This window comes from Choristoneura fumiferana, chromosome 16, assembly GCF_025370935.1.
Source record: "Choristoneura fumiferana chromosome 16, NRCan_CFum_1, whole genome shotgun sequence".
Classification (NCBI taxonomy): Eukaryota; Metazoa; Arthropoda; class Insecta; order Lepidoptera; family Tortricidae; genus Choristoneura; species Choristoneura fumiferana.
Genome location: NC_133487.1, coordinates 11,663,328 through 11,674,988, shown reverse-complemented (window position 1 = coordinate 11,674,988; position 11,661 = coordinate 11,663,328). Strand labels below are relative to the sequence as shown.

The 11,661-nt window shown below is 38.0% G+C and overlaps 1 pseudogene; it reads left to right on the top strand.

Moving 5' to 3' along the window:
* Positions 1 to 6,776: 6,776 nt before the first annotated feature.
* The window catches only part of LOC141436577 (organic cation transporter protein-like), a 19,715-nt pseudogene continuing 14,830 nt past the window's right edge, over positions 6,777 to 11,661 (top strand).

The window sequence follows — 11,661 nt, the reverse complement described above, 5'->3', positions numbered from 1 at the left end:
GTTTGTATTTAGATAGATTTTTACGCAACGTTACTGAAATCCCCCATTTATGGGCGCAAAGCCGCGGGTAAATTTTTAGATATGAAATATATGATAAATAAGAGAATTGAGAGAGAGCTACCTACCTAATCCTTATCCTTACTAATATTATAAATTCCAAAATGTCTGTCTGTTACCTCTTCAAGCTTAATGGCTCACTTGCATTGGTCGATATAGGGCCCGCATGCGGGTGCGGTAGATTTCCAACGCATAAGTAGTGTCCGTATTCGGGGAACCGTTTTCATTCGTTTTCACGCTGTATGTCGACCGAGTTATCGACTACCGCATATTTCACAGGAACTGGATAGGAAGTAGGTAGTGTTCTCTAATTTCCCGCCGGAAATATTTTTCCCGAATGATTCATTTCCCAACTGTTTCATATGGATGAAGATAGATAGATAGATAGATATAATCTTTATTCTTCAAAACAAAGACATGGCTTAGTAACTAACAATTAAATAAAAACATAAATTAAATAACAATTAAACAGATCAGACACATAAATGAGAAGCCATGTGATGCACTGAAGAACAGGCGCTGGCTCAGCATTGTGCTGCGGTAAGCCGCAGCGCTGGTATTCTGCCAGTACCCATACCGAGTAAGGGCGCCGACCAACGTGATAAACTCAGCGCAATCTCGTCATCAAATGAGTTTTATTATTCAGTGGGATCGTAAAGTAGCAAAATTTATTTAAGTATTTATTATTATTATTTAAAATGTCAGAAAAAAAGTGTGAGGTGAGGGGGGTTCAGAAAAGTTCAAGATAAGAGTCTCTGGAGAGACAATAAGTGCAATCTGAGCTTAATACGAAAGTTTGATTTTGACTCAATGTTTCGGAGTGGTGGGGGATATTATTCCAGCAACGATTTTCTACGACGATTTTTTACTGTAAGTTCTTTAGGATTGTTATAAAACTAACATAACCTAGTTATAGGGTTCTACAGGATAGTCCTGAAATGTATCCTGAATAGTTCAAAGAAAAACCGCTGGTTCACATGAAACAGTTGGGAAATTAATCATTTGGGATAAATATTTTCGGCGAAAAGCCAGGATCACGACAGACAGTAGGTAAAGTAATAATAATAATAATAAATCTTTATTTCCATAAAAGGGTACAAGTATCTTAGACTAGACTTAGACAGTGGGCCACAGCTGCCAAACTAGGTGTAAACCTGTATTTCAGCAGTCGGAGCTCTTGCATGAGGTCAAATTAACCACTCCGGAACCGTGGTCCCACTGCGATGTCCCCATGTCCCACTGGGGGGACAAAACTTTTTCGTGGTCCCACCAAACACGATCTTGACCGTTTTGTTACGCCGAATTGAAGGAACGCCATATGATAAATATTACCCACATTATAATTTTTTTTATCCTACGTATCGTTCAAAACTCATCGTTTAACGATTTGCCTAGTGACGTTTAGGCAGATCATGAAATTCCTAGGCATATCATAAAACGCCGCCATATTAGTTTTGGCACTTCGCCGGCCGCTGCCGCGGCACGCTCGCTTCGCTCGCTCAGCTCTTGCGCTGTGGTAACAATTCATACTAACCACTCCTCGCTTTGCTCGTCGTACCTAAATTTGCGGTAAAATAAATGCTGGAATTAATTTTAATTTTATTGCCTTTTAATTATTACTATTTTATTTCGTTTACTTATTATTTTATTTTGTTCCAAGAAAGTAGCGACATTACATACCACATTGTAACAAAACGGTCAAGTGTGTGTTCGGTGGGACCACGAAAAAGTTTCGTCCCACCAGTGGGACATCGCAGTGGGACCTCGGTTCCGTCACTAAATAAATGTACTGTAATTTAGTAGCAACATAATCGTGTGGGATATAGGGATGGGGCACTTGTTAATAGGATTAGAATACAGAGAATATATAGTAGAATATATATTGTAAGTAAAGTCGTGTTAGGGTACAACTTGAAAACAAAGCATTTATCCCATTAAAAAAAGATGTAATAAATATTAACTACGCTGTGTGTAGGTAAACATACGTCATTTTGTCCTCACTTGTAATGATACGCGATCTCTCTTCCTCGAATTTTGAACATGAAACTACCGTGAGACTCACTCATATTAAATGTTATTATAACGGATAACTCACGTCTTAAACCGAGTTTAGCTCGACAAGTCTCTTCCTCGTCTTATCGTTATTCTTGAAACCGTCCGTACTATTGCTAACATGATTAGATATAAAATAAATCTTAAAAGTACTCGTATTTATTTAAGCCGTGTATAAATTCTTAAGCTGGCATAGCTATATAGGTATGTTTGTATGTTTCTAGTTTCTACCATCATCATTATCACTCCAACGACTTAAATATTGATAAGATGTTCCGGTTTACTTTTTTGCGTTTATTTCATTCGGTTACCTATTCACTTATCATCATCTCATCCCAGCCTATATACGTCCCACTGCTGGGCACAGGCCTCCTCTCAGAACAAGAGGGCTTGGGCCATAGTTCCCACGCGGGCCCAGTGCGGATTGGGAACTTCACACGCACCATTGAATTGCTTCGCAGGTTTGTGCAGGTTTCCTCACGATGTTTTCCTTCACCGCAAAGCTCGTGGTAAATTTCAAATGTAATTCCGCACATGAATTCGAAAAACTCAGAGGTGCGAGCCGGGTTTCGAACCCACGACCGTCTGCTTGAGAGGCGATAGGTCAAACCACTCTGCCACCACGGCTTCCCGATACTAGTAAATACGCGATGCATGTGCATGTGGTGGTCCATGTGGTCCTGCAGCAGGAGCGCGCGCAGCACCATCAGTACGGGCACTGACTCCACCTTTTTACAAGAACCTTGATCTTCATCCTTCATGACAAGCACATTAAGGTCGAGGGTTTTATTGGGGGTTGCAACCAAGGTAGCCTGAATTTACGACACTGTACGAGCAAGTGTGTTGAAAATTATCTGATGCAAATTGATGTGCGTGCATTGCGTTTAACGGAGCGTTAATCGCATTAAACAACCGAGCGCTTTAGTACCTACCTATAGAAATCATGACATACATTATTATCTATTAGTATAGTAACAAAATAACATGATATTTATTTATATCGATAGTAACGATAGAGCTATATTTACAAAAAAGTAATTGAAATAATAATAACATTATGGCATTCTACGGCCATTTAAGATATTCAAAAAACTGTTTACGATTTGTGCTAGTGCTGCATGCTGACGGCAGAAAATTGCAGTATCCCTATTGATAGGATAATCAGCAGGGCTACTACGGAACTCGAAGCTCGAAGTTCGGGTCGCGCGGCCCCTCTGACACTATTTAATACGAGAGCGAGAGGGACGGTACGATACGAACTTCGAGTTTCGAGTTTCGTAGTAGCTAGCCAGACTCGCTCGAGATGCTTGCAGTTAGAGCTTGGCCACGGCCTTGTCCTTGTCAGAAAGAGAGAATAAACTTAAACAACAACAGGATTAAGGAAAACCATGCCTACCAAAATTACTGTCACGTGATTAAACACAGCTTCAAATTGTCCAAAGGGTCGGACGCGGATTTGTGTATGTATGCCGATATCTGGAATAACGCATAGGCTACTTTTTAACCGACTTAAAAATATTTTTTATATTACTTATAAATATTTTCTTATGTTTGTTACTACCTAGGAACTCCGTTATGAACCGATTTGTTTTTTTTTTGCCTTCAATTAGGTCCCATAAGCACCAAATCAGGATCTGATGATTGGATCCTAAGGAAATCGAGGGAAATCTTCAAATATTGTAGGGACACCTAGGGTAATTTGGATATATTTGTAGTAACTCAAAGTCAAACTCAAAGTATCTTTATTCAAAAAGGCTATAACAAGCACTTATGAATGTCAAAAAAAAACTACCACCGGTTCGGAAAACCTCTGTTGAGAAGAATCCAGCAAGAAACTCAACGAGGTATACTTTTTTAAACAGATTTACAATATTATTAAATGTTATCTATCTATACACAAGTATTCATCGCAAGTATTTAACACAACTTTATTTTTAACACAGTAGGTTCGCTATTTGAAGGGATCACTAATGCGGATCGGAATTATTTCCAAATATTCCTGTCCATGATATAATCATTAACTTTATAATACGCCTTAGATATTAATGTCTTCTTGACAATAGATCTGAATTTTGTATTCGTTTCATTTGTAATATTTTTTGGAATTTTATTATAAAAACGTATCAAACGTATGCAATTTCCCAGAAACGACTCTCTGGTTTTAGTCAGTCTGTAAGATGGAACTTTAAGCTTCCCTATGTTTCTAGTAGCATTTGGCTTATCGACGTTAGTGGGAAAATCACATATGTTCTTCCTTACATACATGATTATTTGAAAAACATAAAGCGACGGCAGGGTTAGGATACCTGTTTCCTTAAAAAAAGATCTTAAAGATCCACGCGTCTTCAAATTATAAATTGCTCTAATTGCTCTCTTTTGTAAGATAAAAATTGACTCAATGACTGCAGCAAATCGCCATAAAATAAGGCCGTACGAAATAATGCTATTATATTAAACTAAGCAAAATACACCAACCGTGCCGTCGCCACATCGGTTAGCTGCCGTATTTTCCAAACTGCAAAAGCAGCAGAGCTCAATCTACCCGCGATTGCTGTGACGTGAGGTCCCCACTGTAGTTTAGAATCGAGCGTTATTCCTAAAAATACTGTTGATTTTACAAATTCAATAGTTTGACCATTTAACTTTATATAAGAAACTGAATTCGAGTTAGATTAATTTATCAACGAGAATTTAATACGTTTAGTTTTCTTAGGATTTAGTAACAAATTATTGGCAGCAAACTATGCGGATATCACGGACAGGGTTTCATTGGGACCAATGAAGTCGGTATCTTTTCTACTCACCTTGAACAGTAAAGACGTGTCGTTAGCAAACATAACTATACCCGACTTTTGGCTTACCATATAGTTAGGTCATTTAAATAAATAAATACAGGAATGGGGCAAGAATGGATCCTTGAGGCACTCCATTTCGACCACAGATCCCTCCGATACCGTTCCGATGACCCGCGTCTGTAGTAGACCTGCCTTTTGTGAATCCGAACTGCTGTGGATGCATGATTTTATGGGTATTAAAATGCGAGATCATTTGCGGCAGCATTATTTTTCGAATATTTTGCTAAACGCTGATAGGATGGACACCGGACGATAATCAGAGGGATTATCTTTATCACCTGATTTAAAAATAGGAACTACTTTACTATATTTCATCAAATCCGGAAATACGCCTTTATCTATACAGCTATTAAAAATAAAAGCTAAAGTTGGAGCAACGACATCTAAAATGGAATGTAGAACCTTGACTGAGACGCCCCACAAGTCTTCCGTTTTTAGGGTTCCGGAGCCAAAATGGCAAAAACGGAACGCTTATAGTTTCGCCATGTCTGTCGTCTGTCTGTCTGTCTGTCCGTCCGCGGCTTTGCTCAGGGACTATCAATGCTAGAAAGCTGTAATTTTGCACGCATATATATGTGTAAACTATGCCGACAAAATGGTACAATAAAAAATATAAAAAAACATTATGGGGTCCCATAGACGTAAAGTGGGGGTGATTTTTTTTTCTCATCCAACCCTATAGTGTGGGGTATCGTTTGATAGGTCTTTTAAAACCATTGGGGTTTGCAAAGATAATTTTTCAATGCAGTAATTTGTTTGCGAAATATTCAGCTTTAAAGTGCAAATTTTCATTAAAATCGAGCGTCCCCCCTCTAAAATCTAAACCAGTGGGTGGAAAAATTTGCAAAAATTCAGGATGGTAGTAAATATATCAAACTTTAAAGGAAAACTATAACGGCTAAGTTTGCTCGAGGATTATTAGTAGTTTAAGAGTAAATAGCAGCCTACATAAGGTATAAAATATACCTAAACTTGGAAGATTCCGTATAAAATACGAAATCCTTAGAAAAATATGACTTAATTTTTTCGTAATGGCTACGGAACCCTATTTCGGGCGTGCCCGACGCGCTCTTGGCCGGTTTTTTTACTTTCAATAATCTGAAAGTCACAGATATGATGTCACAGCGAGACATGCGTGAATTTAAAATTACTTAAGTTTGCAGTCAACTCGTGTCGTGCATTTGCTCTTGAAAATGATAATGAAGACTACATTTGACCAACGAAGCTATACTACTCAATAACAAGTACTTTTCGGGTTGAATTTCAATTACAGCAACACAGTTGCGAAGCAATATATGATAGTCATACGTAATGCATATAGTGCAATGGAACGGGTAGTGAAGCACCAGGACTCCTCAATAATGAACGTCTCAGAATTGGAAAATGCAATCTTTCGTAAAAGGTGATAAGCAGTTGACATTGAACTAAATATTGTACTTATCTTAGATTATTTACACAAAAAAGCGTGAAAAGAAAATTATTACAAAAATTTGAACAGACTACAAAAAAGCATGAAAATAATTTTCTACCACTCTAAAGTCGGTGCCTCAGCACGAGCCAGCAGGAGTGGACCTATAGTCGTCTACCTCACCTATAGAAAAATATTTTCAAGTTGTTTTTGTAGTCGGTTCATTTTTTTCGACATTTCCGGAGGTTATTACATTAGTAGTATGTTGCGTACAATTACAGCAGTAGGTAATATTAATTCGAGCGGCAACTTTGTAGCAATACCTACACAGATTTTTAGCACTTGTGTGATTGTTAGTTGGAGTTATTTATGTGAGAAAACGACTGAAATAGGTTGCTTGGTGTTGTCAATATTTTTAACCGTTTCATGGCCCACTTGATTAAGTCGTTGAAATTAATTAAGATTTTATCTAAAATTTACAATCAGTCTTTTATTAGGCATGGTTTTAATCAACCAAATCATAGGCAGTTTTAGAAAGTATCAGTGGTGGATATGTTTTATATTGTTTATAACTAAATTCGGCGTTGCATTTCATCAAATGGCAATAATATTTTTGGCTCCACCGGTATTGTATGAGTGCCCGGGCCACAAAGACCTGTGCTGCGACAACCCCGTGTATACACGACAGTCTTCAAGAGGACCGTTATCACGGAGTGGCATCTGATCTGCGACAAATCCTGGCTAAAAGACTTCACTCAAACTCTTTTTCAGTTTGGTGTTTTAACGGGAAGCTTGTTGTTTGGGATGGCGTCTGACAGGTTAGTGATAAATCATGTACGAATTATAATCCTACAATAACTTATCGCTTTACATATTGTTCCATCTACGCAAACGAACTTACAGCAATCACAACGAAAATCGCTCTTTCATGGCAAAGCTTGCGTAGGTACAGTCAAGGGCATAAATATATACACGATGATTTTTTATTTTTTTTTGGTGATCAGGATCAAGAATAACAAAAAGCGATTAAGACGGTCATACTTAAACACTTTTCTATTTGTGTTGTATTGTATTGTATTGTTGTAGATATTTATGTCCTCGACTGTACACGGTTAGTCGCGCTGGCTGTCATGTGTTTATAAGCGCTGACCGCAGTTTTTTTTTGGTGGAGTCATATTTTCGGCTGATTTACTTCTAGAGAAATTATTATTCGTAGTAAATCAATAATTGTGATTAATCTAAATGAATTTCCTAACGAAGAAATTATTTTTTATTTAACACAGATACGGCCGAAAAGTGTCTATGATTGTGGCTGTTGTACTAGAAGTATTTATGGGAGTAATTGCGTCATTTCTCCCTGATTATTGGAGCTTTACCATCGTCAGAATGATTGTTGGCTTCTCCGTCGGAGGAGTAATGGTTGTTGGATTCGTAATCATCATGGAATACGTTGGGAGTGAAAAGAGATACATAATATCAGCTTTATATCAGGTCCCATTCACGCTTGGGCACATTATTTTGGCAGGTTTCGGATATTACTTCAGGGATTACATGTATTTCCAACTGGCCATCTCTATAGTGAACGTTATCCTTTTACTCTACATTTGTATTCTACCAGAATCACCCAGATGGTTACTTGCTATGAATAAAACAGAAGAAGCCATCGAGATATTGCAACGTGTTGCAAAAATGTAAGCATATTTAGATTTTACAATCATAATGAGAATATTGTCATAGGCTAGTCATATCTTTCTCTACATCGTGCGTGAAGAGATCAAAAGGAGCTCCTACCCTGGAATTAATCCAATGCTCGCCACTTTGTTGTTAAGACTGTATAATGGCTTATATGTTTTTAAACTCTTGTATAATTTTATTGCTATAGATGTATTTGCTGCTGACTGTGCAAAAATGACTTTTATCAATACATTTTGTTGCAGTAATAACATGCCCGTGGATGACATTCGGCATAAAATTGAAATGGATCAGATGGAACGCCAAAGTTCTACGCTAAAAAAAGGAACTGTCGCAGATCTGTTCCGTACACCAAATATTCGAAAAAATATACTGGTCATGTCATTCGCATGGTTTACCTGCAGCTACTGTTTTTACGGCATGGCACAGTACATCACACATCTGACGGGGAACATCTTTGTAAACGTCGTTGCTAGCGGCTTTGTTTGTTTTTGCGCTTGTCTTATTGCAATACCAGTAATGAGGTATATGAATCGCAAAATGTCAGTAGTTTTGAGTAATGCCGCTTGCGGTATGTTTGTTGGTAATTGCTTGCTTTCCTCAAGGGATCGCAGCCGTGGTGTTTGCTTGCATCGGAGTGCTCTTTAGTTTTATAGTTTTCGTTATCGTTTATTTGTATTGTACTGAGATGTTTCCGACTGTGGTGCGCAATGCGGCCTTGGGTATATCGTCAATGATGGCACGTGTCGGGTCGATGATTGCACCGTTCGTTGTTGATCTCGGATCCTATGGCGTGTGGTGCGCTCCCGTGGCATTTGGAGTGTTTCCTCTGATTGCCGCCGCGCTATGTTTACTGTTACCAGAAACAAAAGATTGTGAACTTCTTACTACTTTGAAGAAGGAGAAGCTTTAGGTACAGACCGGCAAAGAACAAGAAATAGAAATGAACCTATAGAAATTACGTAAATACTTACATAACCATGATATCACAATGATTATTGATCTCTAAATAACAAGTTGACGTATATTTTTTTTACGGGTAAACAATCGCAATCAACCCGGCACCAGGCAAATAGAAGGAGCATAAATAAGAAACTTATTTAATTACATACTTATTTAATTATATACACATTACGTGGGTGGGTATTCTATGTTATTCTTACTGTCCAGGCACTCGGTTGTGGAATCCCTACCGATAGACTTGAGGGTGCAAGTCCTTGCCTATCTTTAGGTCTATGCTTAGGAGCACTACCTGTCATCTTGCGTATAAATGTTAAGTAGCTTATTTATGTTTGATGTATTAATCTACCTATCTATCTGTTTAGTTGTGTGTATGTGTATTGTATGTGTATTATGTCTTGATACAGCTAATTACTGTAATTGCACCACCTGCTAAATGTATTCCGTCCATTGAAGGTTGCCTGGAAGAGATCGCTCTGAAGCGATAAGGCGCCTATTGCTTACCTTAGAAAAATCTATGTATTCTACTTGTTTTCTCTGTACTGTACTGTATTGGTGTGCAATAAAGAGTTATTGTATTGTATTGTATTGTATTGTGGGATGGATTCGATCATGGATGTGATTTCAAATTAGCTTTATGTGATTGTGATATTAGTTTCTGTATTGACCACGTTCAAGACAAGTCTGTGGCACTGTATTCGTTACCCGTGAATAAATCCTTTCTTCCACAATCTGACTTTATTTTGACTTCATATTGTCATAAAAGTCATTTAAGTAGTTGTATATTCATAAATGTATAAGTAATAAATAAATATATAATGGATTCGCGCTGTCATCGTTCATCCACCATTACCTCTCATATTTCGTTTTCTAGAATTTTTTTACCGTACAACGGCAAAAACTACTAGACACTGGCAAAATTGTCCTCGATGGACAGAGCCATATTTTTTTAAAGAAACAACAACAAAATAATATAATGTTGGGATTTATAACTCCTATAATTGGAAGCTGTAAAAAATATCAATGGCAGTTATATTTTTTAGTCTTTATAGGTAATATCGGTGTAGCTTACCAGTTAATGGGCGTAATATACTTGGTGCCACCCGTCAGTTATACTTGTCCAAATAACACCACATGCTGTGATGACCCCACTTTCGACACGTCAGTCTTCAAGAGGACTATTGCGACGGAATTTCATCTGATTTGTGATAAATCGTGGCTAAAGTTTTTTTCAGACGCTATTCCAGTCGGGCGTTATGGCGGGAAGCTTATGTTTGGAGCCTCAGATAGGTTGGTACATACATATTGTAATTATAAGCCATTTATATTAAAGAAAACATTCATTTTCAAGAATACAATTATTATCGACAAAATTGTGTTTCTAGGTATGGCCGAAGACCAGCGGTAATTGTTGCTGTCATGTTAGAGCTATGTACAGGCATAATTGCGGCTTTTATGACTGGTACTGGAGTTTCACTTTTGTCAGGATGATTACCGGCGCTGCCACTGGAGGAATTATGGTGTTACATTCGTTCTGCTCATGGAATTTATTGGAACTGACAAAAGATCCATGTTCTCAGCTATTTTCCACGTGCCATTTGCAATGGACACATGTCTTTGCCACTATTTGCATATTTTTATAGAGATTACGTGCAATTTCAATTCGCAATTTCGGTAGCCAATGTTATTGTTTTAATATACATTTGCCTTCTACCAGAATCACCAAGATGGCTACTCGCTATGAATAAAGTAAACGAAGTCGTGACTATTTTGACAAAAGTGGCGATTATGTGAGTCAATTACTATGTAGTAAGTCACCAGCACCAATATCTGACACAACAAGCGTGCATAATACCTGATACGACTTTCTAGGGCCGGAAGGACGTGCCAGATATTTTGCACGCTCCGCTGTGGCAGATATTAATGCTGGTGACTGTACTCGTGTCATGTTAGTAACATCATTAAAAGAAACATCAAATTTCTCCAACTATTTTTTTTCAGAAACAAAATGCCTACAGATACTATTAGACAGGCAGTAGAGCAGTATCATATAAATTATCATGTTAGTTCAATACCAAAAGGTTCGGTTGCCGACTTGTTCCGACATCTAATTTGCGAAGAAACATTGTGGTGATGTCATTTACTTGGTTTGCGTGTAGTTTTTAGTTTTTTTGGAATGGCTCAGTACGTCAGCTACCTGACAGGAGACATCTTCATTGGTGCCGTCTGCTTCTGTGCTTGTCTTGTTGCAATACCAATGTTGAAGTTTATGAAGGAAAAAAGCTGTGGCGATATGTAATTGCCACATGTGGTGTTTGTTTACTGATTATTGCCTTTTCCCTGATGGAATACTCGGTATGGTGTTTGCTTGCTTAGGAATGCTGTTAAACTTTTTAGTCTTTATTATAATTTACTTATACTGTATGAAATGTTTCCGACCGTGGTGCGCAACGCTGCTCTGGGTTTTTCATCGATGATGGCCCGGGTTGGATCTATGATTGCACCATTCGTCGTTGCTCTGAAACCTCACGGGCAGTGGTGCGCTCCCGTCTTATTTTGTGTGTTACCTTTGATATCTGCAGTGCTTTGCCTTATGCTACCAGAAACTAAAGATATAAGACTAATGACAACTTTAGG